The sequence below is a fragment of the Carassius carassius genome, chromosome 1, assembly GCF_963082965.1.
Source record: "Carassius carassius chromosome 1, fCarCar2.1, whole genome shotgun sequence".
Classification (NCBI taxonomy): Eukaryota; Metazoa; Chordata; class Actinopteri; order Cypriniformes; family Cyprinidae; genus Carassius; species Carassius carassius.
The window spans coordinates 51,453,656-51,459,694 of NC_081755.1; positions in this window are offsets into that span (position 1 = coordinate 51,453,656).

Consider the following 6,039-nt stretch of genomic DNA (forward strand, 5'->3'; position numbering starts at 1 on the left):
TTCTTCTTCTGAGGTTTAATGGTGTTTGGCAAACAAACGACTGTATTTAGCGCCACCCGCTGGACTGGAGAGTGAAGCGACGAGCGGCATTTTTTTTAATTGTGCGAAAATTATACAAACATTTGTACAAGGATATACAACTCACAACAATTACAAAAACAAATAAACATTCATAAGAATATGTAAAGTGAAACAATTCATGCCAGGGGTAAAATTACAATAATTTAAAGTAACAAAAAGCTTCATAGGTGTTTCTTGCTTTTTTGTTCTTAATTTTTCTAATGTAGTACCATATTGTTTAATCTCTTTTATAAAATGTTTATAAAAAGTTTGGCTTAGCATTTTTTCACATGAATGTGATATTTTCCAAGCAAAATTAAAAGGTGTGTAAGAAAGCACATTGTACTTTTGCAATCAACATTGTCCTGTGGCATTGCTACAGAATTCACATATATTTTCAATATTCAAATTGAAACGTTCGAGCAATTCCTTAACAGGGTAAATTTTGAGTAATTTTTTATAGGATACCTCTCTAATCTTATTATTAATAAAAAACGTATTTGTTATGGACCATACTTTTTTCCAGCTAACGTGTTCATATTTAGTAGACCAAAACATTGTTGAACATGGTAAATAGTTTGTTTTTAAAATGTTTCTAATATATTTATTACTACATTTATCGATTACAATATTAATATCTCTAATAAATATTGTATCACTACAAAAACTAGTTTGATGATCAATGCTAACAGGAGAGAATCCAGGATTTCGCAATAATGATACCACTCTGCCAGGGATTGCATCAAAGATAATAGAGTATTTTCTTGGCCTCACAGGGATCATATATTTATTGAGAAATTCAGAATATGTTAAAAGCAGACCTTGTTCATTAAGCAACTGACTAACTGTAAGAATTCCACTGTTGTACCGTGTCTGATAAAAGATTGACTTATTATTCCATATAAAATATCGGTGCGGTGAAAATATGTTTATAGATTAATTGCCAAGCCAGCACAACTTTTTTTTGGAACATCTGCTGACATAGATATATAAACAGACCTTGAAAACCCTTCTGCTTTTGAGAGTAGAACACGTCCATAAAGGGACATATCTCTCATAAGCCACATATTGAATCTGTAATCTGTAATCTGTATTGAATCTGTAATTTTTTCAATAATAGGGACAAAATTTAACAGTCTTCTCTGATTCAAATCTTTACACACCTTTATCCCAATGTGTGTGACATCGTCTTTAATTGGCATTCCACAAATTTCTTTCAGGAAACAATCTTTAAGAGAGAATAAAGTGGATTTATTCTTATTCATCTTCAATCCAGAGATTCTGGAAAATTCTTTAATACATTTAATAACTTCATATATTTCTTCACTATTTTTAACAAAAATTGTAGTATCATCTGCTAGTTTGCTAAGTTTAATCTCTTTACCAGACATTGAAATTCCTCAAAAGCTTTTTTGATAAGAACAGCCATGACTTGAGTAACCAATATGAGGAGAAAGGGTGATATAGGACAGGTGATATTGTCTTATCCCACGGCCCATATCATATCATAACATATCATATCATATCATAACATATCATATCATATCATATCATATCATATCATATCATATCATATCATAACATATCATATCATATCATATCATATCATATCATATCATATCATATCATATCATATCATATCGTTCCTTTCAGAAAACCTGACTGCTCTTCAACAATTATTGTATTTAAAGTCGTTCTGCAAAAATCAATGAAAAGATTTTAGTATCATTATTTAATAAACTAATTGGCCTCCATTTTTCTAAGAACAATTTGTCTTTGTTAGGCTTGGGAAGTGTTATTACTCCTTGTTTTAGTGATGTAATCCTATTAATATTGGTGGATAAATTACTAAGAAAAAGACCTGCATCATTTTAGTTGATTATTTGGACGATATCATTTACTATAAAATGTATTAAAAAAAAACAAGATATATCCTTGGTATGATCACTAGTAAGACCATTTATTATTAATTTGTTTACAGAAGTTATTTCTTTATTTCTTTTTTCTAAACAAAAGAAATATTTAGTATTTTATTCTCCTGCTTCCATCCATTTTTTTGGTCTTGACCTAACGAAAGCACCCCTAGCTTTCTCTTCATAAATATTATCCAGCTCATTCTGCAGTGTAGCAAGTTCTAATAATTCAGTGCTTGACATATTTTGGTTAGTTTTCGAAGTGATGGATATAATTTCATTAATTATATTGTTTTCATCTTTTTTCTTAATAGATTTTCCATATGACATTGCGAATTTCCTTATTTCAAATTGAGTTTGTTCCCATAACTTCCCGGTAAGTTTGAATCAAACAAGCCTGTTGCCAATATTTAACAAGTAAATTCTTAATTTGTTAAAAAAAATCATCATCTTTCAATAGACTATTATTTAACTTCCAATATCCTAGAAGCATCACGTCACCACCACTGCGACTGTGACTTTTGTTGATTCTTCTCGAGCGCTGCGAGTGAGAGAGACTTTTCCACAGCTGGATTTATAATTCAAGATTGGAGAACGCAACTTAAACCTGGGACTGTGAAGGATATCCTTTTCCTGCACAGTAACCTTAAGGGAAAGTAAATGCATAGTTTGTGAGCGACAGGTTCAGATATTTTTTCTTGTTCTTTTTTTTTCATCAATAGGTCTATTTGCGTATAGTTATCAGGTTCAATGGCCTATTTAGGTGCCGATGGTAGACTAACGTTGTTTGAATGGTGCAAAAAAAGCGCACTTTAGCCTGTTTCCTTAGCCCATTCATGATGCTGTAGTGATGTTGAGAGAGGTGCGATATAAAAAAAAGCACTTTAATTAGAATGATTTTAGCGTGTGTGATTTATCGCGGGCGCAAATTCGGGTAATGGGCCAAATATTAACGGGTCTGGGCGGGTGCGGATTGAATTTCATTATTATATTATCATGGGTGATGGGTCGAATCTGGTGCTGAACTTTGCGTGACGAGGCTCTGGTAGATCTGTGGTGATTTGACTGGGTTCAGGAATATCAACTGTGGCTTGACTTCGTTCAGGAAGATCAACTGCGGCTTGACTTGACTCATGAAGGTTAATGGTAACCTGACTTTGTTCAGGAAGATCAAATGTGTCTTGACTTGACTCATGGAGGTTAATGGTAACCTGACTTTGTTCAGGAAGTTCATTGGTGGCTTGAATTGACTCATGAGGATCATTGGTCACTTGACTTTGCTCACGGAGAACAAAAGTGACTTGACTTGACTCATGAGGTCTAACTGTGGTTTTGCATGACTCATGGGTGTTAATGGTGACTTGACCTGACTCAGGACGGTCAATGTTGATCTGACTAGACTCTGGGAAATCAGCGGGGACCTGATCAGTGGGGACCTGAGTCGACTCTGGAGGGACCACGGGGACCTGAGTTGACTCTGGAGAGACCATGGGGACCTGACTCGACTCTGGAGGGACCACGGGGACCTGACTCGACTCTGGAGGGACCACGGGGACCTGACGCGACTCCAGAGCGCCCACGGGAACCTGACGCGACTCTGGAGCGTCCACAGGGGCCTGACGCGACTCTGGAGCGCCCACGGGAACCTGACTCGACTCTGGAGGGACCACGGGGACCTGACGCGACTCTGGAGCGCCCACGAGAACCTGACGCAACTCTGGAGCATCCACGGGGACCTGACTCGACTTTGGAGTCGACTCTGGAGGGACCACGGGAACCTGACTCGACTCTGGAGGGACCACGGGGACCTGACGCGACTCTGGAGCGCCCACGGGAACCTGACGCAACTCTGGAGCATCCACGGGGACCTGACTCGACTTTGGAGTCGACTCTGGAGGGACCACGGGAACCTGACTCGACTCTGGAGGGACCACGGGGACCTGACGCGACACTGGAGCGCCCATGGGAACCTGACGCGACTCTGGAGCGTCAACGGGGCCTGACGCGACTCTGGAGCGTCCACGGGGGCCTGACTCGAGTCTGTAAAAGTCTCCTGTGGCTGCCATCTTGTGCTGTGACGCTGGGCTGGTGACCCTCTTGTGCGGTCGCGCTGGGCTGGTGGCCATTTTGTCTGGAGACACAGGCCTAGAGTCGGCCATCGTGTCTGGAGGGACAGGTGTGGCTGGGGTATCCCATTGAGGACGATGGTGTAGGTACCTGGTGAACCCCCAAAAGTCCAGGATCACCAGCCCCTTCATCTCCCACTCAGACACAGGGTCATCCAGGCAGGCGTTAAATAGGTCCTTCAGTGCCTCATCATTAGATCCCAGCCCTACTGCCATCTTCCAAAAAATCAGAGCTAAACCACCCACCTCACTCCCCTTTTGATGGAGGGTGGTTAGGTTCAAGAGCCTCCCCCTCCGCTCCTCCATGGTTGCTGGGGAACGGATACGAAATCCCACACCACTGGATCTGGGCATTATGGAGTCCTTCTGTAATGAACATACACACAAACAGAGATCCAGTAGCAGTGTTTTAATAGGGTAATCAAAAAAATCTAAATCCAACAGGCAAAAGGTCAATTACAGAAGAGCAGTCCAAAAAACAAGAAACACAAAGAACACTAGGGAACATGAGAAAACAGGGTGACATAAAACAAGGACTCCATAAAACAGATAGAATCAAACCGGGAATATATGGACAGGTGAAAACGATGAAAGTGGGAACAGCTGAGTGCAATTAACAGGTGCGCAATTAACAGTGATGAATCGGACAAAGGCTTGTGGGAAATGTAGTTCCTGCAGTGGGGTGACTCTATGGGGAAGTGAGACCACTAGTGGACACCCAGGGAAACACAGACCAGACACTGTGACAGATGCGTCATGTGTGTCACATGACACACCGCAGCCACAATAACTGTGAACTTATATATTTCACCTCTATCTTTCAATGCAGTCCTTGCATTGGCACATTGGGTGGTGTAGTAGTTTATCCAATAAGAATTGTACACTACATCATATAGGAATGTCTAGCAAATAAAGGGTCTCCCTTCCTTCCCTCTAGAGCCCATAGGATGTAGATTACATCTGTATGTTATATAGAATGGATGTATGGCAGGTAATTCTGGAAGTATTAGGCATACACTTTAACCCTTGGCCGGAAGCCATATCACCCTGGAGCCCAAGACTGGTTTCCCACTGAAGCTAAGCAGGGCTGAGCCTGATCAGTACCTGGATGGGAGACCTCCTGAGAAAACTAGGTTGCTGCTGGAAGAGGTGCTAGTGAGGCCAGCAGGGGGTGCTCACCCTGTGGTCTGTGTGGGTCCTAGCGCCCCAGTGTAGTGATGGGGACACTATACTGTCAACAAGCACCGTCCTTCGGATGAGACGTTAAACCGACGTCCTGACTCTCTGTGGTCAGTAAAAATCCCAGGAAGTCTTTCGAAAAGAGTAGAGGTGTGACCTCGGCATCCTGGCTAAATTCGCCCATTGTCCTCTGACTATCATGGCCTCCTAACAATCCCCATATCTGCTGATTGGCTTCATCACTCTGTCTCCTCTCCACCAGTAAGCTGGTGTGTGGTGCCGTTCTGGCGCACTATGGCTGCCGTCGCATCATCCAGGTGGATGCTGCACACTAGTGGTGGATGAGGAGATACCCCCAGACTATGTAAGCACTTTGAGTGCCTAGAAAAGCGCTATATAAATGTAATGAATTATTATTAATTATTACACTTGGCCAAGGATTCCTCAACTCAGACCAAAAGGACAGACTGAACTCAATAACCTTTGGGCCTATAGCCCCCGTCCTGTCACATTCTTGATTATTCATACTGTAATCAGTTCACAGCAGTGAATCATAAACGACTTCAGTGTTAAATGACTAACAAATGTGCTTTTATTACATTTGGTGATCGGCGGGGATGGGGGGTAATGGGGCTTAAACGGTCAAGCATCGCGCATCACTCAGCTTGTTTGCCAACTGCCAATAAAAACTAACAAAGAATATAAATCTTCTTCTTCGTCGTTGTTATTATGGGCTGGTGGGCTTTTTATTTCATCGTCAA